Source organism: Lissotriton helveticus, chromosome 10 (genome assembly GCF_964261635.1).
Source record: "Lissotriton helveticus chromosome 10, aLisHel1.1, whole genome shotgun sequence".
NCBI lineage: Eukaryota > Metazoa > Chordata > Amphibia > Caudata > Salamandridae > Lissotriton > Lissotriton helveticus.
This window is the reverse complement of record NC_136071.1, coordinates 475,670,497-475,692,064: the sequence shown is the minus strand read 5'-3', so window position 1 is coordinate 475,692,064 and position 21,568 is coordinate 475,670,497. Positions and strand designations below refer to the sequence as shown.

General features: G+C 39.4%; 1 long non-coding RNA gene across 1 annotated transcript in view; it reads left to right on the top strand.

Moving 5' to 3' along the window:
- Positions 1 to 21,568, top strand: part of LOC144785340 (uncharacterized) — a 4,610,862-nt gene that overhangs the window by 2,411,310 nt on the left and 2,177,984 nt on the right. The window contains exon 7 of the long non-coding RNA XR_013601832.1: positions 7,527 to 7,698. This is a non-coding gene — a long non-coding RNA (uncharacterized LOC144785340). The remainder of the gene's footprint in view (positions 1 to 7,526; positions 7,699 to 21,568) is intronic.

Sequence of the window (21,568 nt, the reverse complement as noted above, 5' to 3'; positions counted from 1 at the left end):
GTAACACGTTGATTTCCAAGAACCCATTACAAATGCAATATGTATTATTTATATCTAGTCAATTGCACGTTAACAGAAGGCTCACTTGCACTTAAGTAATTAAATGGAAAAGGGGGCTCCTGGGTATCTTTTTTAATGTCAGCATTTCTGCAAGCTTTATATCTATATAAATCAGTGGGTAAACAGAAGCAGGGATTCTTGAGAAAACATATGTTCAGAAGGCGGAAGTCTATTTTGCTGGAAATGCTTTTATTCCACTGAAAGCGAGCAGTAAAATTCAGACAGTTGTCATAATATCAGATTTATATCACATGGATTCTCATCTGCTTCATTCCTTCCACAAGAAGGCATGTTCCAACGATTGTTATTTGACCCCTTCTCGTTTCTGTTGATCAATATGGATAATTGGCGAGATAGCCTTATTAAAAAACGATTAATGCAGGATATAGAGGTTCATTGTGTACTGTGTATTAACTGCTATTATTAAACAACATATCACAAATAGTCCCAATTACGTAAAAAAACAAAGTATAAGTGAACAAGCATTGGCAGACATTCACACGAATTCCTTTTGATTATGATGCATTTATGACATCATTATTGAGGACCATCTATTGGGTTTGTTTTATTCCTAAATCCTGTTTCCCAAATAAAACATAACATTACATCTGATGTATTCATTTTCCACAGATATTCTTTTGTTTGTTGTGAGACAGAACCAACAAATACACTTGAAGTATCTCTGAGAATGGAGAGAAAATGAGATGAAAAAATACACACAGGAAGGGAAAAATCGGCGTTGCTATGCATGACGTGCGACTGTTGTTGACCGTGATCATAAAGTCTCTTTGATCTTCAACACTTTCAAATTTCCTAGATACGGGATCCATCATACAGGTGGCACTGAGTACCTCAGAAATTTGCGTTAAGTTCTTGCTTGTGTCCAGCAGCATAGCTGGGTTTAAGAATGTTGTGTGTTGGAAACATCCTTTACAACGCAACTTTTACCACGCAGTGCCTTTACAACGCAGGTTTTACAACGAAAACGATTACAACGCATTGCGCTGGCCGGCGCTATAGGATAGGGAATAGATTTAATTTACTGTCCAACACCTTCCCTAGTGTCCACGGGGACTGGAGTTGGAATAGTAAATTAAACTATTCACTATCCAGCACCCCAAAGCGCTACGCGTTGTAATGGTATGCATTGTAAAAAACGCGTTGTAACAGCATGCGTGGTAAAAGCATGCGTTGTTACGTCATACATCCTTGTGTGTTGTGTGATATGAGAACTGGTGGTTGGTTGTGTGGTTTTAAAATGTTACAAAGGTTGGATGAAGACGGAAGGAGCGTGGAGTGTCTTGGTCTTCCTGTTGAAATAACATACCTACCTTCTTTGGAGGTGTGGTTTCCCTGTATCCTTATTACATCACTACAGCGAGTCACCACCCTCCCTGAGAAGAATCCACGAGTATGGAAATCGTAAGGGCTCTTAAGCATTGATGTTTGCATGAGGCAAGATAATGGAAATCTTTGCACCTGCTCTCCAACTTGATGCAACAGTGATGGAGCAGTTTGGCCAATTTAAGTGTGGACAATTGTGGAGTTAATGGCTTTTTAACAGACAAGGCTCTCCATGGTAGGTTCCAATGCAGTGGAAAACAGGATTAATTCATCCCAAGGTGCAATGGCCTCTATTGACCGGTGACATTGCACCCTTGCGCAGTGCTGAGCCCATTTACCGATTGGTGCATTTCAAGCCTCACAGATGAGCAAAGTGCAGGCCAAAGAACCAATACTTCCTGCATTAGGTCAGTGGAATGCATTGCGGGTTCCAGCCAACAGTATCCAACGAGGTGAATTGGATGGGAAAGTCACTTTTAATTAAACCTTTTGAATAAAAAGCCTTCTTAAAGAAAGTGGAACCTCAACAGCGTCATTACTACTCCTGTGGTTATACCAAATGGCGCAACAACGCTTGTCATAAAGAAGCAGATCCAAAATGAATGCATCAATACTCTGCCTTTCATTGTTCCAAGTGGCGCAACAATGCCTGTCATTACAACAACATTTTCACATACAACCAACTGGATCTGATAGAGCACAGGTTCGCCTGCCCGTTATTTACCATACTCACCTGGCCCATAAAACTATAAATACACAATTTGAACAGGTAAAACCTACACTCATATCAAATGTTGTTTAACCATTAAGGACCTATACCATTGGACTTACCAATCCTGGTCACCAGTACCTGAAAACCTAATGGATCAGGGTGTTAGAATAATTGGTAGAGATATAACATTTGCACTCATATAATAACCACAGACTCGGGGAAGGTTTAAACTCTTTATGTATGTAAATCAGTGTCCATACTACATTAATTGAAACTTGATTAATCAACAAGAATAAGATTAAGGTGAGATGAAATAAGAAACTTTTCATTTAAGCATTGAAACATAGGAAGGGTGGAAAAGAGAAGACAGTAAAATGACAAACCCACATTAAATTTACCTAAAATGGTGTGAAGACCAACCCTGGCCACGGGCTGGGAAAAGGACAGGACCCCAAGATGCAGGTGCCAACAGGAAAGAATAGGTGCAGACCAGAATCAGGACAAGTACGGACCAAATTGGATCAGGACAGGACCACCTCAGGCTAGATCCAGCACCCGCAGCTAAAGGACAAACGCCTGCGTTGTACCCTCTCTGCAGCTAACAGTTGTACCCCGACTGGGTCAGCAAATCCCCGGACAGAGTGCTTCGCCAGCACCCAAATCCCAAACCCCAATTGGGTTATCTATTCTTCCGACAGAGTACTCCGCCAGCACCTCTGCTCCCGATCACCTATTGAATCTATTGGGTAAGTGACAGGTCAGCTATTCGGACAAGTCGGACAATTTCTCTAGCTAGCCTACTCTAGTTATACTGTTTCCCAGGGTAGTGTACCACCCCCCCCCAATGTTGCAAGTGTAAGGATCCCCAAATTTGATTGGCCAAGAGATGGGGAGAGATCATCACACCATACTAAAATGAAACTTTTACTTCTGAATATTCTCTTGACATGCCCGCCCATCAAATTTAATTTTCCCATGCATCTTTATTCCACCCAACAATGGATGTTCTTATAGAAATACAATGTTAACAATATTTTCTTCCGCTTGGGGTCAGCAGGTTAGATTCCCAGGCGCATCTTTTAGTGTGCTGTAAGCTTGGCATGGCTTCAATGTCAAATGACTTCAGCTCCTTCTGGAGTTTGACATGCGCAGTGTGGGTTTTCAAGATGGAGTAACAACACCTCCCAGGCCCAAGATTATCGTTACATGAAAAATAGAAAAGAAACGTCTTAGAACAGAGAATAAATAATTGTACCGTATACCACTTATCTCTACTCTATTCCCATTACTTTATTTTAACTATTGCATTCATGATTAGGCAAAACGAACAGCTTAGCAAAAGCAGCAGTGCAAGCTTCATGCATGCTGTAACACAGAGCAGCCATCTTAGTTCTAGTGCGCAGAAGTGAAAGTTTCCCTCCAAGCCGAGAAAGACGTCATCTCACATGAGTATGACAGATGCATGCGCAGTAGGAAATCCCGCGTAGCAGCGGCTATTTAAGTGTAAGCAGATTATTGTTAGTAGAAACACATAAGCAAGCTTCTTCTAGACACCTAACATGTCGTGAAATGCAATATTAATAAGACAAACATGTTAGTTAGTGCAATAATGTTATGTTGAGAGGACTGAATACAAGCAAGTCGCGTTACGTGCGAATCCTTGCTCCATCAGATCCACTATGAAGGCATCAATACTATGCCTGTGTTAATGCAGAATGGCTCAACAACGTATGTCATTACAACAAAATATATTTACTTTCAAATCGAAATTAGGAAATCGGCCCTGAAATGGGGTAATGTCAATCTAATCAAAACTGCTCTTACCTATACCTCTGAATGTTCCCTTTTGTCCCTCGGCAATGTAAATCCTTTTCCGTGTGTGAGTAGGAAGCCAGCTGTGCACTGAATTATGATAAGTGTTCACTAACTAATCGATGGCGACCAGAATGGAGGTTTGCTGGTGCCGTTAATAACAATTCCAGTGTGAATATAGATATATGCCGAGTCAGTTTAAAGGTTACCACCATGGTCAACAGTGCTCATCTCTTCCTTTGTCTTAAAAAAATGTAAGTAAATAAAAATAAACATTTGGCAGAAATGATGCAAGGTTACCACCATGGTCAACAGTGCTTATCTCTTCCTTTGTCTTAAAAAAATGTAAGTAAATAAAAATAAACATTTGGCAGAAATGATGCTTTCCTTCTAGATTAGATCGTAACCACTGAGATTTACGGGACTGCACTAATGTCTTCTCTGAGGAAACATATGCATCTGATTTGGTTGGAAATCTACCCGCATTTTCACATTTTAAGTAAATGTGTTTTCAGGGCCAGAATGCCGGAGGAAAAAAGGGGTTTCGGGTGTGGTGGTGGGGTAGTGCATTAATACTCAGGTATTCGTTATTATTTCTGAGTATTAATGTGAATATATTGTTAACTTATTTTACAAATAATTATGCGTCAAAATATAATTGTTTTATAAAATAGGGGCATTTAGTTGAAGACATAAGGAGACTTACTTTAAGGGGTGGGTTACCAGGTGAAAACTGAGTTTTGGGTGGAAATCTGTATTTTTACTCAGGGATTTCATATTTATACCTGATTATCGAACATATTCTTTTTAAATGGAATTTACTTTAAGGGATAAGACAATAACTTTAAGGGGCAGGATGCCAGAGGGTTAAGGGGTTTGGGAGGGAGTGTATTAATACTAAGGTACAAATATGAATACCTGAGTAATAATATGAATATTTTAATTTTTTTAAAGAAAATAAGCAGTCATTTTTATATTATTATTAAAAAAGAAGATTTACTTTTAGGGTAAAGGCACTTTATGTTAGGGGCGGGATGCCAGAGAAAATAGGGGGTTTGGGCGCTGAAGTTTAGTAATTACCAGGTACTATTTTTATTGCCTGAGTATTCATTTGAAAATATTTATTTTGTATTAAAAACAAATGAGCACTCATTTGTAATAACTTAAGGAAAACACTTGCTTCAACAGATTAGACTTACTTTTAGGGACAGAATGCTGGCGTAAAAAAGGGGCTTGGGTGAGGAAATGTAATAACGCTGGAGTATTAATTTGAAAATATCTGTGTTTTGTAATTTAGAAAAAAATTAGGTTCTTATTTGTAAAATTCACAAGGAAACACTTGCTTTAACAGATTAGACACTTACTTTTAGGAGAGGGATGCAGAAGAAAAAGGGGATTTGGGTTGGGTGAAGTGCATTAATACTCAGGAACTAATTTTAAAATCTGGGAATTAATGTAAAATAATTGATACATTTGGAAACAAAATATGCCACTGTTAACCAATGAAACTAATAGCAGATACTTATGTTCTTAGTCGAGATATCTTAGAAAAGAAGGATTTTAGATGGTTAAAAGTACTAACAGTTATTTCTTTATTACCTAAATAATTTCTTTGGGAATCTATAAATGCAAGATAATTAAAAACAAAGCACATTTTTCTATACAATTAAATAAAAAACATGTTAAACTTAACCTTTTTTGACAAGTACATTTGAAAGAACAAAGACATTTACTGGAGACCATCAACATAAGGCATGAAAGAAAGACACATTATTTGAAAGTCAATTTATTTTTACAAATAAAAATATTGAACTAAAAAGTAATTTATTGACATGAAAGAACAATATTAATAAAGTGAACCATGTATGTACAACACTACCATTTTTTACAAATTTTCTTTTAGTAAAATCTATTTACATTGTATCAAATGATAAAAAATACACTTTTCTAACACAACAAACAGGCCTTAAGAACGCTTCTGAGCTTTAAATAGTTCAATTGGGTATGGTTACAACATCAATTGGAAGGCAAACAACAATAGTGGCAGGTAAGACAGCTTTTAAGCACATATTTATACTACATTTGGTGGCTATCTTTACTGTAAGACAGAAGTGGGGAGGTATTTAGTTTGCTGGTGTGTTACCACCAAATTATATCTGAAGCATGTTGTAGCAGTTCACCCTCGCTACAGTTTAGTGAATCATTTTACAAAATAGATATAGAAAAACTAAAACCAACGTAGAAGAGATATAAACCACCAGGAATACAAAAACATTCTGAATTTGGTTTAAAAACAAAATTAAAAAATAGCAATAAATTGTGGTCAAATATGAAAACGGGCAACTAATCTACTGGTAAGGGGAGTAGTGTTAGTTATGTAGGATGTATGCAGCTCTCTCCAGGTAGTCTGAAGCCTCGATCAACAAAAACGGTTGTAATTTGGCCAATATTTGTTCAGACATGTCCTTGTTTTTTTCAAAACGTGTGATTTGGAGTGTTTTTTACCCTGATTAACTTGTGACAGAATGGTATTCTTTTGTTCTTTTTTGGTTTTATGGCTACCGTTACCAACATTCAAGCAGCGTCATTTTCCTTTGGGGAGCATTCGATCACATCCTTAGACAGAAAGATAGTACTACTGTACTTTCCCCCTTACTGTATATGTGCGTTAGGAACAAGCTTTGGCATGGTGGTGTTTGCTCAAATTCAAGATGTATTTGCAGCGGATACATCTTTTTAGTGCTTGAAATTCTTCAACGAGGCGCAGTGATATGTCCTCTTTTGTTTGTAAAACCAGCATGTTGCTTTGCCTCTATAAGTGCTGTTAAATACCATTAGTCATTATAATGGCATAAATGAATGCGTTGAAATGCTGTTTGTTGTGATTCTATTGTGTTATAACTCATGTTGTTCAATAAAACTGTTGGGTAATGCCGGCATCGTAATTTGTTCATTGTAAAAAGCCATCTGTAAACAACTTTTGTTGTTCCGTCATATATTCGAATTTGATAGCCCACTCTAACAGCCTCATACGTACCGGGTATCAGATTGACTTGAGACATTTCGCGAAATTGTGTTTTACCTGGCACACACATTTCTATCAGTCAATCACATACCTTTTTGAACTGCGTCACAATCCATGAATGTGAGTGCTATGGTGACTTGTACACTAATTTCCTTTGTGAACTAGTTTGTTTACGATCTGGAGCACATATTTAATAGGGTGATGCGCACGCCTCAATTAAGCACGTAATGTCCCGTGAAACTGAGTTCTGCAGTGACACGCACCTAGTAAGTAAGGAATTGCTTTTGACTCAACCTTCAGTGTGTTAAACCAGGAGGATCTTACCTATTGGCTACTGTTTTTGTACTCTTCAAACATTTCTTCAACAAATATTCTATGAGTTGCACATTATCTTATGGCTGTGTGTTTTTTGTGATGTTTACATTTAATTTTTATGATATAATGCTGCAAATGTCGTTTGAGTATATCATTTACCGTGTTGTCTGTTCTTTTTCTCTGTAGTTGGACCGTGTAACTGCTCTTTTGTCACTTTTTCAACCTTTTTATAGCAAATCATTTTCTTTCAATATGCAGGCGGTAAATTCACCACCACCATTTTTGGAATCACTGGATCATCCACCTATGGCACGGAGGCAATAGCTGGATACATTTGAGACCTGTGATTGAGATTTATGTGATATTCGGGTGTCCACTTTCAGGCTACGGAGGAAGACATTTCTACTTTTACTCTTTTTGGGCTTTGAAGGTAAGGCAATCTAAAAACACCTTTCAGATTTTCTGGTACAGGAGAGGGAAGTTCTTGATGAGTATTAAGTGATTCTCAATAAATTAGAAAAAACTGTGATGCTCAATCCAGCATAGTGGTTTTGACATCTTTTTTTGAGAGGAGTCAGAGACAATCAGAAAATATAGCCACATGCATAACAGCCTTTATAGGACACAATGAAAACAGCCAAGAGAATAGAGCACCTCATAAGTGTCTATGAAGGAACTGAATAACTGAATGACAATCACAATGACGCAATGGATGTGGAATATTCTAGATAAAAATTACAGATTAATTAAGGAAAACAATCAAAGGAAGAGACAGTTTTTAAGCATCAAAATATGTTTGATTGATATTAAAGATTGGTTGACAATTTGATGTTGATGGAAACAGATTCAACAGTGACCTCGGTCTCCATTGGCTCTCCAGACAGAACGTTGGCAGAAAGTTTTTAAGTCCCACTTCTTCCACTTTGGGGACAGGAGGCAAATACTCCAACACCTGTTAAGCATCCAGAACCTGGGGGGGCAACACTTGGGTGTTTGGACTCACTCCAACAGAGTTCAGTAGCAGAGTCCAGGGCAGGTTTAGTTGGAACTAATCAGCTGAGCAGTTGCAGGGAACTGACACCTGGGGTCGCATCTTGGGGCCTGGGATTAAAGCAGGCAAATCTAGTCTTTCTTCAGGTTATTCAGACAGCAGGAGACGCCTCTTTCTGATTCTTTACAGGTCCAGGAGTGTTCTGAGGAAGAGCCAGTGGGCCCCCATTTATGCCCAGGGTCAGTGTGTGGGTAGAGGGTAATCCTTTGTCCACCTTCTAAATCAGTTCTGATCCGTTCTTCCCCTCCTACTATGTTTGAAGTGAGTCTGACTATAGAGACAAAAGGTAGGCAGGCCTATGTGTGAGCTTCATCTGCTAGGTTAGATATCCTTTGAAGCTCAGGAAGGGGCTGGGCATACATCTGCGGCATCCTGTCAAGGCAGGTGACCCTCTCCCCCACACATGGAGCCATTTGTCCACTCTCAGGAAGCAATACACATCTCACCACAGGGAAGACATGTGGGGTCAGAGGACAGTTGGACACCAGCAGGAAAATGACTTTTTAAAAAAAATGTAATTTCCCAAAAAGGTCATTTATAATCCAACTGGACCGTTAAGCTGAATGGTAATTTACTACTAAAGTTAATCATTGAAGTGATTTTCTAGCTATTCCCAAACTAAATGTATCACTTAATGAATGTAGTAGTGTAAATGAGTGTTAACCCATAAGAAAGCCAACCATGCTACAATGAAGAATGACTTCAGAGGTTTTACCCTTCCAGGTCATGTAAACCATTAATTTTTAGAAGTACTACTTTTAATACCATTCACTTTACTGTTTGGACTTTCAGGTCTACCAAACAGGCGACTTACAAGCCATAAAAAGAAGGATTTAAACCTGGCAAAGTCAAAAGATTTATTTTGCCAGGCTAAATTGGCAGTTTAAATTGTGCAACCAGTATGCATTGGCAGCACGGATATATGTTTTACATTGCTACTTTAGTGGGTGGCTCAATGAGTGCTGCAGCTCACTAGATGCATTTAATTGACAGGCCCTGGGTACAGGTAACACCATATACTAGGGACTTATACATTAATGTGCTAATTAGGTGGTTGCTAATTTGACCATGTTTAAAAAGGAGAACACAAGTCCTTTACCACTGGTTAGCAGGGGTAACGTTTGCAAAGTCCTGTAGCACGAAAATGGGTTCATTACCAAAACTCAAACTATAGGGGGGAATGCCAAGCAAAAGATGGTCATTTCCAACACATGAAAATTGTTTTATGCCAGCAGGAGATGTAGACCATACTGGGGTGTGTTCTCTGCATGAGTATAGTAAAATTAAGGCAGGAGATGATGGCCCATGTCATTGGATGTTGGCACTGAGAGGAGTGTATGCTAGGAGATATATGGTTTACGCAGTAAAAATGCAATTTTCCTTGGGAGATCCAATACCACAAGATCTCGCAACCTTCAATCTAACACACAGTTAAGGCTTATCGCTCGTGTATCATATATATCAACCCCAGTAGCACTGCAGTATAGGAAAGACACTAGGCAAATATAAAAAAAATACTTCAGTGATTTATTTATAGTTATACACAAAAAAGTGCCTATCATTTGTTATAATAAAAAGGAAACGTAAAAGACACTTTCCAGTATTAAAAACAATTCCTATTTGTAGGAAAGTTTAGTTAAAAAACTCCATTTACAATTAGCACATTACCTTGAAACATAGATTTACACAATCCATAAACCATACAACAAAATAATATACAATGTTGAGAGTGATACAAGACAACATTAATGTTCTATTTCAAATTACTGCTCTGTATCCACATTGTACATGGTACTTGAACTAAAGATTGTCAATCATCATATCAGATATGTTAACAAATCCAGTAATTTTTTGTCCACGCATTTCAGTGGGTATCTATGATTTTTACCACCATCTTCAAGACAACATATAGATACTCCCAAAACAAGTACAGAACATTAGACACCTTTTAATGGTAAATAAAATAGGCTTCCTCAATTTACCTGTATGGTAAAATTAGTGTGCCAACTTGACTGTCACTTCTAGTGCTTCCAGAAGATAAAACTGAGTCCCAGCATGGGACGAATCTGTGTTGGGACTGTTGAGCACTTAATCCACTCTCCCTGGACTGTGGAGAACAGGAGGGGAATCTTAGTCCTCCTCACAACCATAAGTCACTGTTTTAATTTTGTTCGTACGTACAGTACTTGAAGGGCACAATATTCCTTCGGATTGTCTGCCAGCAGAGTGGACACCAGTATGTTGTAAATGATCTGTCCCAGTTGTGTACAGGGGCTGAATTTGTCTATGTGTCCTTTACAGCCCATCAGATTTCCTTTTTAAGTATCGGAAAAACACTGGATAATAATAAAATGTTTTTTTTCAATAAATTGCTGACAAAGCGCTGCCTTACCTTTGTCCTAAATTACAATTATACTAAGAAGCCTGAAGTCAGGCTGCAGTTGAATCTATGTCTAGTAGGAAGGTAGAGTTTTTGAAACACCTACTTTCTACAGAAGGATTTCCAGAGTTTTTGGTCTCTGGTAACAATGTTCAATTTGGGTATGATAAAGTGGTGATAAAGTGGAAACCTTTCTGGAAGCAGCACTTGAATAGCTGTTTTTATCATCCAAAGACAAAAGGTCAGGTCAGATGCATGATTAGAGTACCAACCAAATGTATACAGTCGGTGTAGTTCATTTATTTTGCAGTCATGTCCATGTTGTGGTTTTATTGCACCAATCCATACTTCAAAGTTTGCCCATAATATTTGTGGCACAGAAGAAAGCCTGTTGTTTAGGGCTAGAATGTTGAGATGGCTGAAACAAGGGGATACCTTCACAGAATAGGAGAGTATAGTCAGGATTAGGTTAGAAGCAGCACACAGAAAACTCAGTCATTTGATATCAAGACAGATCAAAGTCCAATCAGTTAAAAATAGGAAATGTCGTTCACATCAAAAGGCAAGGCAATGGGAGTTTTGTGATCCTGAAGTAACCCTCAAAATATGTTGGAATGCTGTGCGGGTTAAGGGACGGCATAGGAGAAACCTGGTGAGAGTGGTCTGAGAACCCATCTGGATATGGGGCATGATGATAATGCAGAGGAACACAATTGATCATTCTACTTACTGTGCGTAGGATAACTCATCAGCAAATCGTGCCATTCTGATTTTGTTAAGTTTACTTGGCTCCAGGTGTTCCTTTGTTTTCCTTTCATATTATATACTGATACATGTCTTAAATTTTGCTGGTATTTGTTTTTTTTAAAGTGAAATCTTAATATGCTTTTCTTAGTGCCCAGCAGCCTAGTTGTGTGTAGTAATGTTGGGAGTTCTGTGTTCAATTAGCTCTTGGAATAACGGTGGGTAGATGTGTGGGTTTAAATTGCAGCAAAAGTTGAAGGTTGACCGAAGGAGTGTGGGTTGGCTTGCGCTCTCATTAAAATACACTAGTTACCTTCTTTGGAGCTGTGGTGTTCATGTGGCATCACTACAATTTGCTGAAATATTCTCTGTAGTTCATGTCAAAGTCATATGGAGTCTTCTTTTCCCCAAATAAGTTGTTTGTGCCACAACTCAATTAGGTTGTACGATGGTACATCACATGCAAATACTTTGCTTGCCTTTTACACGCATTTTTTAGCACGCATGTTTTTACAGCGAAAATGCATTTAAAACGCATGTCAATACCACACATTGTTTTTGTATTTAAAAACAATGTATTTGTGGGGGGCGACCCACCACACTCCCAACTTACCTTAAATGCGTTGTATTAGCATGCGTTTTAAATGCAGTTTTGCGGTAAAAATATCCCTCTAAAAAGGCATTTAAAGGCTTAACCAGGTAAAAACCTCGTTGTAACAACTGTTTCCCCTCAATTATATTGTTCTGTACTGAAATTACAGTTACTCATGCAACATGTGGATATCTTCTTAAATTTCCAATGAAGTTTAGCGACACTCGTTTGTTTTTAAAATCTACTCTGTACAGACCCCAGGCCCTCCTGTGCCCTGTCCTAAATTATATGATTCTGTACAACACACATGGATCAGTCCGTCTAATTTTCCACACCATATCGCATGTAAATTGCATCAATATGTAGCACATATTGACTCAACTAAACTGTACAACCTTTAACTGTTTACTCCCAAGTGGCAAAATAGTTTAAGCATCAGCCTGCTTTGCCTGTTACTATGAGTAGGGAATTTGGGACGTGATACCTTTTATTTTATGGTACCCCAAAGAGTGCAACAGCTGCTATCGCACATGATCCATAATTATCAAAATGGCTTAATCCCAGGAAGGAATACCTCCATTGTATTTGCTGGTTATATTGGACAATGGAGGCTGTCCATACCAGATGACTGATGGGCTGGTATCTAGATGACACAGTATCAATTAGTCCTCCACTGTCCCACAAGGCTCTCCTCTGACTCTTAAACCCCAGTTCCTGAGCACTCTGATACTCGCCTCTTCTCCTGCTGGTAGCACTCTACTGTGTGATGAAAATGCTTCATGTCACTAGGCATCTACCCCCACACGCACCCGTGGGCTCGCTTATCAGACTCCCTACTTTCCGACTACTACATATATAGGAGGAGGCTGAGCTATCAAGCATGGGAGATCTATATCAGAATGGTCGATTAATGACATTGAAAATGTTGACCGATCTGTATGCACTTTCCGAAGGCCAATTCCTCCTTTATTCCCCCTTTAAAGATGCCATGGGGGACAGCAGGATAATTCACAAGACTGTACCAGTCACACACCGACTCATACAAATATTACACTCTATGGCCAATGGATGTAAATTAATTAGCTGGCTCACCAAGGCTCTTATCACACTGCAACCCTTGAGGAAACATGGGAGACCTATGCTAAGGAGTGGGAAAAGGCCCTGACATACCAGCATTTTTGTTTGAAAAAATCCAATTCTACATCCTTCACACGGCATAGCTCTCCCCTAAACAACTGTCAACTGTCAGCTGCGCTAGATCTGCCTTGCTGGTGAGGACCTGAGCCATATGATATGGGATTGCCCACTGTTATAAATATGCTGGAGTATTGTACATTCCCAACTGGAAAAAGTTACAATAAAATCAGGCATTTCATTGTGGGAGGTGGGTGCCATGGATATATACATGATACCATGCACACACAGGGCTGCAATGTGTTTCCTGGACATGACTCTTATACTAGCTAAAAAAGATCACAATGCACTGGAAATTACCAACCTCCCTAGATCCAGCGCATTGGCTGAGCTCATCTTTCCGATGGGCGCAAGCCTAGGGAATGGCACTGCACAGAGAGGATGCTAGATGCCTGTGTTGTTGCCTCAAAACTCGGACTGGAAAGTCACTCCTTTCCTGATAGATCCACCCCCAGATACCTCATCGGTGGAGTCCTGATCTTCACTCTTTTTGTCCAATTACACATCTACCCCCTTGATCCCCATTCTAGACCCATAAATATACTACTGGGGTACTGGGCTGTTGAAGATGTATAAACATATAGCATGTCCCTGGCGTCCCCCATCACATGAACCTCCCATAACACTGGGCACCTGGCCAAGCTTCAGTTGAACCCCCATGGGTGCTTACACATCGGGGCGCTCGATGATCATTACATCACCAACATGTATTGTCTTTATGGATTCCCCCCTTCACTTGAACGCATGGAGCCTATTGGGGGATCATGCCTCCCAGCAGTCATAGAGGCTCCAGGACCTTCCCCACGGTGGGTCCCACTCCTGCTACCTCCTTCTCCTTCGACTCCAGCTGTCCTTGTCCTTCCCACCCATAAATAAGCGAGAGGTCAGAGAGTTTGATTTTTTTGCAATTTCTTTTCACAGAGTAACTGTATATGACCAAATTCCATGCATAGCAAAGTATAGTATTTGTTATCAGTTATGTAAACAGGTTTCACTATATGCATGCTGAAAAACTCAATTAAAGAAGCATTATAACAAATAAGGTGATACAAAATAAGTCTGGATCCCCCAAAACATGCACCAGTGTTGATTACTTGAATCAACCTACACAAACTAAGCATTGTCATCTGCACCACTTAACATATACAATGAAATAAGGATGAAGGGTATATTCCCTTTTATTGCTTCTCCAGCCCATTTCTTCCAGATTTCATGTGTAACAGCAGAATGTCAGTTTGAATCAATGGATGTAGGTTTACATTGTTTGTGGTATCTTACTGCTGCAAATCCCAAATCAAAACGGGATAAAGAAGGTCCTAAGAATTGTGCCTTAATCTCATTGCTGCTAGGGAGATTATCCTGCTGTGCTGCAGATCCTTGTGTATCATTGTTCATGACGAGCTCAGCTCGTCATGAGCACACAAGCAGTGTACTGCATGACGAGCTGAGCTCGTCCTGAGCATGGAAGGGGTTAAGAAGCAGATACGGGTTGAGGGCTGTTAAGGGTAAATGTGCAATCCAAAACTCTTTTGGTTTGACGTTAAAAGGGCTGCAGAAGCTAAAGTCTTAAGAGTCTTTAAGAAACTGGTAGGCACAGAAAAAAATTGTTAGTACATTTCTCAGATTCCGCTGTCATGGAAGAGTATTGGCGAGATCACTTTGGCAAAATGTCTGCAAATTATCTGGGGATCAAGGAATGATCCAACTGAAGAGGGTAGAATACATATAGGCAAGATTTGGCATCTAGTTTCCCCGCAGACCAAGACACTTTTTATTTTTACAAACTAGCTAGGTCCCACATAAAAGAATAGTTCATTATTTGACCTTTTTTGATCATTCAGTTTCACTCCCAGAGCAGACCATTTATGGTAATATTCTACTCTTTCTATCACAAGAGCCTGTGAAGAAGTAATAATGATAAAGATTCAGGGGATATTATAGAGGAAATATGGACTATCAAGAATGCTACCTTCTCCAAGTGACATAAGTGCTGGCCAAAAAAAAGGATCACTTCTGTTGGCATTTGTATACATCGACAAAGTCTTTTATTCAGTTGACATGGACACCTCGGGATGCATTTGTGCAGTTGGACTGGGAGATGATGAGTCTCCATCATGCAATTCTGGAACTATTACTTGTCTACTGTATCATGGGTGCACTTTTGTTGATCAAGTCTGCTGGGGATTTTCTAGTGTGAAAGTTCAGTGGAGGGCTCGGAAGGCTGTGCGCTCACTAAAAATGTTTTATTCTGTTTGTGAAAGGGTAAAATGTGTTACTTGAAGAAATGTTACTAAGTGTCCTCAGGTATATGGTGAGAATTTGCCCCATTTTCTTGTTTGCTCAATATGTCCAGCATAATGACAGGGCACAGAATATAAATCCTGGCCTATTGATAAAGCTACAGACATATTTCAGTAGCAACTACCTAGTGTTAAAATAACCAAATGGTAGTATATAGCAAGATGGCTCTGTAAGGAATTTCAATGCCATGATAATTAGGGAATTTGATTTTCAGAAAATGATCATTGAAAGCTACTATGCTTAACTGAAGGAAATGGTGAGTTGTGGAGAAGAGCCCCTCCTTGTCTCCTTGAGAAGGGTGATTAAGGCAGTGGTAGTGGCTCTCTATGGAGCAGAGGATTGATCTTTAAGGTTTTTAGGTTGAAGGGCAATCAGAAGTTGCCGGCCTCAATCCATAACAACCAGTGCCTTTCACTTCTGGGTTCTTGGGGCCCACAAACTGGGAACGAAGCACCCCTTTTAGTACTTAACTCACAGGACAGTGAGGCAGAGCAGTACAGTGCTTACTCAGATTTGTGGTGTGGAGAGCTAGTTCAGTTATACCACAAATAGCACTCAAGAGAAAAGTTTACAATCAGTACTTTAATATACTCAAAATGAAATACTGCACAGATAATAAACAATATATATAAGATGTTGGGTGAAAAACCATTGTGGACATTCTCTAAAGGGCCTCAAACAGTACAGAGGACTCTGTAGGTCTGAAGAACCATTAATTTGTACTCCTTCATGCCTTTCCCCCTACAACAACAATGTCTCCAAAAATGCATGTAGCAAACAGTGGGGGAATTACATAGTTTCTCCTCCCTTGATAGAGGGGGAGGCCTAGGGCTGGATGTAGGTAATTTAGATTTACCGATTCGAAAATACCGAATTTTACAGATTCTGTATTTTCGAATCGGTAAATGCAATGTAGGTAATTATTCTGTAAAAAATACCGAATCGGTAAGATTCGGTATTTACCGAATTGGTAATTACCGATTCGGTATTTGCCTTTCATTCCTATGGGCCTGGAGGCCCATAGGAATGAATGTCAATTACCGAATCGGTAATAACCGATTCGGTAAATACAGAAAAATTCAAGGGTGGCAGGGTGGCACTTTGACACCCTGTTGCACTGCTGATTAGTGCTGGTGTGCACATGTGGCATACATACATGCCCTAAGGGCATGTCTGTCTGTCACATGGCACAGGTGTAAATGCACATTTATGCATTTACATAGGAATTCCTTATTTACCACCAACTAATAGTTGGTGGTAAATAACGAATCCTTTGAGCCCAAAAGCACTGTTTGAAGTGCTTCCTACATTTCATTTACCGGTAAATGATGATTCGGTAAATACCAATTCGTTATTTACCGAATCGTAAATGTGCCCCCTACATAGGGAAAGTCAATTACCGGTCGGTAACGGACGATTTCGGTTGTTACCGACCGGTAATTGCCTTCCTACATCTGGCCCTTAGTTTCTCCCCCCTTGTCTCTGGCACCAGGCACCACATTGATGCTGTAGTGGGAGGAGATTAGAGATGCCATTGTGTCCCTGCCAGCAGGAAAGGCCCTAGGGCAAATGGGGTAACCGGGGACCTGGTAAAATCATTTGTGGATCTCCGCGCCCCACTTCTTACTTTACACAATAATGCTGCTAATAGTACCTCTCTTCCGGATGCATGGTGCCTTTCCATCATTGTACCCATGTTGAATAAGAGGTACTATAATGACCCCCCCTTGTTATAGACCCATCTCTTTAATTGATGTTGAAGTTAAAATCATAGGCAGGGTCATATTGAAGAGATTACCTCAATGGGCTGATGAACATTACATCCTGTCCATTATCAAATAGGGGTTTCGTCTGGGGAGGGGCACTGTGGAGCAGAATCTTAATCTCCACCTTGTAATTTACACATATCTCAGAGCCAAAAAGGGTTCCTTCCTGTATAGTTTCATAGACCCCAGATCCACCTTTGATAAGATTATCAGGGATAAGCTCTGGGCAAAGCTGGGTCCATGGACATGGAACAGTGTTTGGTGAACCTTCTTAGGAACTATATCGGGGGCTAATGGCTTCAGTCCTCTACGGTAGTAATGGGGAATGCACAACGCATTTTGCATTAAGAACGGGGGTCTGGCAGGGCTGTATCTTGGGCCCCTTTCTTCCCATTATGTATGTTAATCACTTGGAGATTGTTCTTTCTGTACTGAGCATAGATGTCCCAAGAGTCATTGGTAGACTGCTCTTGGCTCTTTTATACGCAGATGATGCTGTCGTAATTGCCCGCACTGCCAGAAGTCTGCAGCGTCTTTTAGACATTTTCGTTGATTTTATGGGGAGCTTGGACTTATTACTAATTTTAAAAAATTGCATGTGATGGTATTGATGCAGCGGTAATTTCATCTGGTAATTTCTCAATGCAAAACCCTCATGCTACCTCTAATTACCGCTGAATAACTGTTGGGCCCCTGACACCATTTATTACCTTCAGGAGACTTTAAATAAACATGAACAGTCAAAAATGCAATTATTATTTAAGCCAATGAAGAGAGTTGTTGAGTATTTTGAAGGGTTTTATTTTCTAGTCAAAAGGTAATTTTTCTCTGACCCTTTAATTCATTAGTAAAATATCAACAGGTTACAGAATTTGGAAAACAGAAAAAATAGCACTAATACAGAACAATTTACAGTCTGCATATAAGCATCACATGTAGAAATGAAAATGTGGCGCAAAATGTCAGGCAAAACTCTTAAAAAGTTTCTAAGAAAAAGAGTCTTGCAAGGATGATCAATAATTAAATAGTTTGCAAAAATCTCCCATAAACAGAAATAAATGCATAAGACAAATACATCTTTTCAGACCTAGTTAATTAATCAAAGCATAAACTTAAAGTTTAGCATCCAATTATATCCTAATCAGCTGCACTCTCTGCCTGTCTGTGTTGTAGGAGCAAGCAGCCCACCCTTCAAAGACCACAGAGGAATGTGATCTGCCTTGCCAAAAAATATGACGTGCAAGGACTCTCTGAAACAAAATATGAGCAAGGGAACGCCCCCACCTGACTCTCCTCGGACGCAAATCTCTTCCCAAGGTTTCACACGTGACGATCTCGTAAGGTTGCACACGTGACGATCTCGTACCTAACCCATAAAATGTCGGGTCTAATCTGTTCCTTCTCTCAAGAGCTCACACTCCCCCCTAAAGCCGAAGAGGCTAAAGCCTAATGAGCCTAAAAGCCAAATGAGCCTGAAAGCCAACCACGCCTCCAAAGAGGTCATTATTTATACTCTAATTGTTGGCAGACTACACAAAATGTTTCATATTTAGAAAAGCTTGTACCTGATCGGTTAATTATGATGGCAAGCGGTCTCCCAACCTGACTCATTCTAAATTCTAAGCGATACCAGTTTTAACAAAAGAAGCATGAATGATTAAATACATTTTATATGTTTTTGCAACATTTACTAGGAAAAATGTTTCATTCTAATTTCCTCCTTCCTGTTCATCGCAACCAGGAAGGATACTTTAACTAACACTGGTACATTGGCACAATCACACAAATGTACAGTTCACAGTGTCCTTGTCTCCTTCGTGTCTTGAGACAAGCTGGTACAATCTGCGCATGTTCTCTTCTTTTAATGCAAGTCACAGCCCTGCTGGATTCACAGGCGGCCATGTTTTCTTAGGCCCAATAAGCAAAACAAACACAAGAGAGTATTAACTTTATCTAAATCAGCTCATTATGTTTCCCAACTCCATACTAATACCCTTTATAAAACAAATTCTAGCAAAGATATTAATTTAAAGAAGCTTTTCTTAATATTTGTGCTCAACATGCAAAAATAAAAATGTGCAATGTACAACATAGCATTATTATACTTTAGTGTCAATTTTAAAAGCGCACACAGTTAATACATACTCATGCTTTAATGTTTTAGATAGCTTTTCATGCAAAAAAGCATTTAGCCCCATGTGTAGTGTTTGGTGCATTATTAATTCACATACATTACAAAAAGAGGTGTTTTAAACTGAAATATATTTTTTTCTAAATATGCAACGAGACAAAGTCTCTTAAGACAGGGACAGGGGTGTAAATTACTAGATAATGAGCTGTGAAGAGAGAACATATTCTATGGTTATTCTTCACACCTAAAAAGGCCACTTAAATCACAAGTTTTCTCTACACTGCAAAAACACATGTTAATTCAGCAAAAGCATTTCAGACTGACTAGGCCTCATTTCATGTCTCATGTGCCATGTGTTTTAACTTGCACCAAAATGTGGGTGTCAATTTAAATGCAGTCTGTCTATAGCACAAAAATAAAGCAATGCCTGATTGTGGATGAAATCTGCTCCATCAGTATTGAGGCTGAAAAATATAAAAAGTGAAATGTTTTCTCTGAAGGACCAGATTATATGCAAGGTTGATAATTTACCTATTTAGGAATTGTAATAGACTCAAGGCTTAACTGGCAACACTTAATAAAAAATAACTCTGGGGGCCTAAAGAGGGCATGCACCAGAGTAAATGATTTTTTCTCACATTTGCGCCGAAAGCCATTTAAAACTGTGATGGAAATGTACAAAGCTAAGTGTATCCCAATCTCCTCTTTTGGTTGTGAGATTTGTGTAACCCCAGAGGCTACACAAAACTAGGCCCAGTGCTCTTCTTGGGGTAGTGCAAAGTACCCCAACTGAGATCTTACTTGAAGAGCTACAGATGAGTTGCATCACTGATTTTATTTGTTTGCGAGCCCTCTTGTTGTGGTGTACTGTGTGGTTAACGGAAGAATTAAGTCTCAACAGGCTAGCCATTATGGATTATATGAAAATGGACAACATGCACAGAATCCCTTGGCTGGTTTATATCAAGTAAACTTTTAATGCTCTTGGGAGACCAGAGTTATTTTCCAAACAACAGAGCATTATTGAACAAGATGTTGTGTGGCTGTAGCAGACTTTTCTTCTCAGCGTGGCAGCCAAGAGGGAAGCCCTGGGCAAACCATCATATAGGAAATGTATCGAGATAGAGCCTTATCTTCTTTATGAAATGCCAAATCATCAGCGTCGTCTATTGGCTTACTTTAGGTTGGGCGTGTTTCATCAGTTGCTCTATCCTGCGAAAACATAGTATAAGCACACTGAATTTTCCTTATGTTCCTGTGATCAGCTTTCATTTTTTGACACTTTGCACATTGTATTCATTTGCCCTTTTTATAAAAACCTTCGATTTAAGTTAATAAAACTTTTATTTTTAACCATTGATTCTTTTGGTGTTAGACCATCTTTTTTATATTTGCAAATTTGAGCATGACAGAAAAATTGCTTTTGTGTGTCACGGTTTATCACGAGGGATTTACTGCTAAGGATGTTAGGGATTGTTATTTGGGTGTCGGCCATAACTGTCTCTCTTTGCCTGTTTTTATTCATGAAATCTTTTTATGGAATAAATCTATATTTTTATGTCACATATATAACAGATGTATTTTATGCATTATTGTAATGATGTGGTCTCTTCTTGTGACTATTTGTACGATTTTGCTTTTAAAATGGAACAAAGTTTCTGATTATTTGAAAGTGGATTTCAACAATAGAAAGTTAGGACTTCTGGATTTGTCAAAATGTTAACCTTCACCATTTATATGCCAAACCTAAGGGCTTTGACACATTTCCAATAAGAATAAAAGGAAACTTTCAACATCTCATTGAATATCTACATTCTGCCATTGAACCTTGTTATCAAGCAACCACAGAGAACCCAAATCCCTGTGGCTTTAAGCGCTGGTAGAGGGCAGCAAAGCTTTTGACCCTCGTAGGGTTTAACCCCTTGCATGCTGCCGCGATTCCGCTCCCGTGCTGAAGATTTCAGCGCGGGTGCGGTCATGACGGCCCCCAGCCGTCATCAGCACATGAGCACTGTAGTGCATGACGGCTGGGGGCCGTCATCAGCATGCAAGGGGTTAAAAACCTGCAAACCTCTCCCAAGGTCACTAACAATGAGTCCTGGATGGCTTAGGATGCTGATTCTTTAAGATAATTAGAGAGG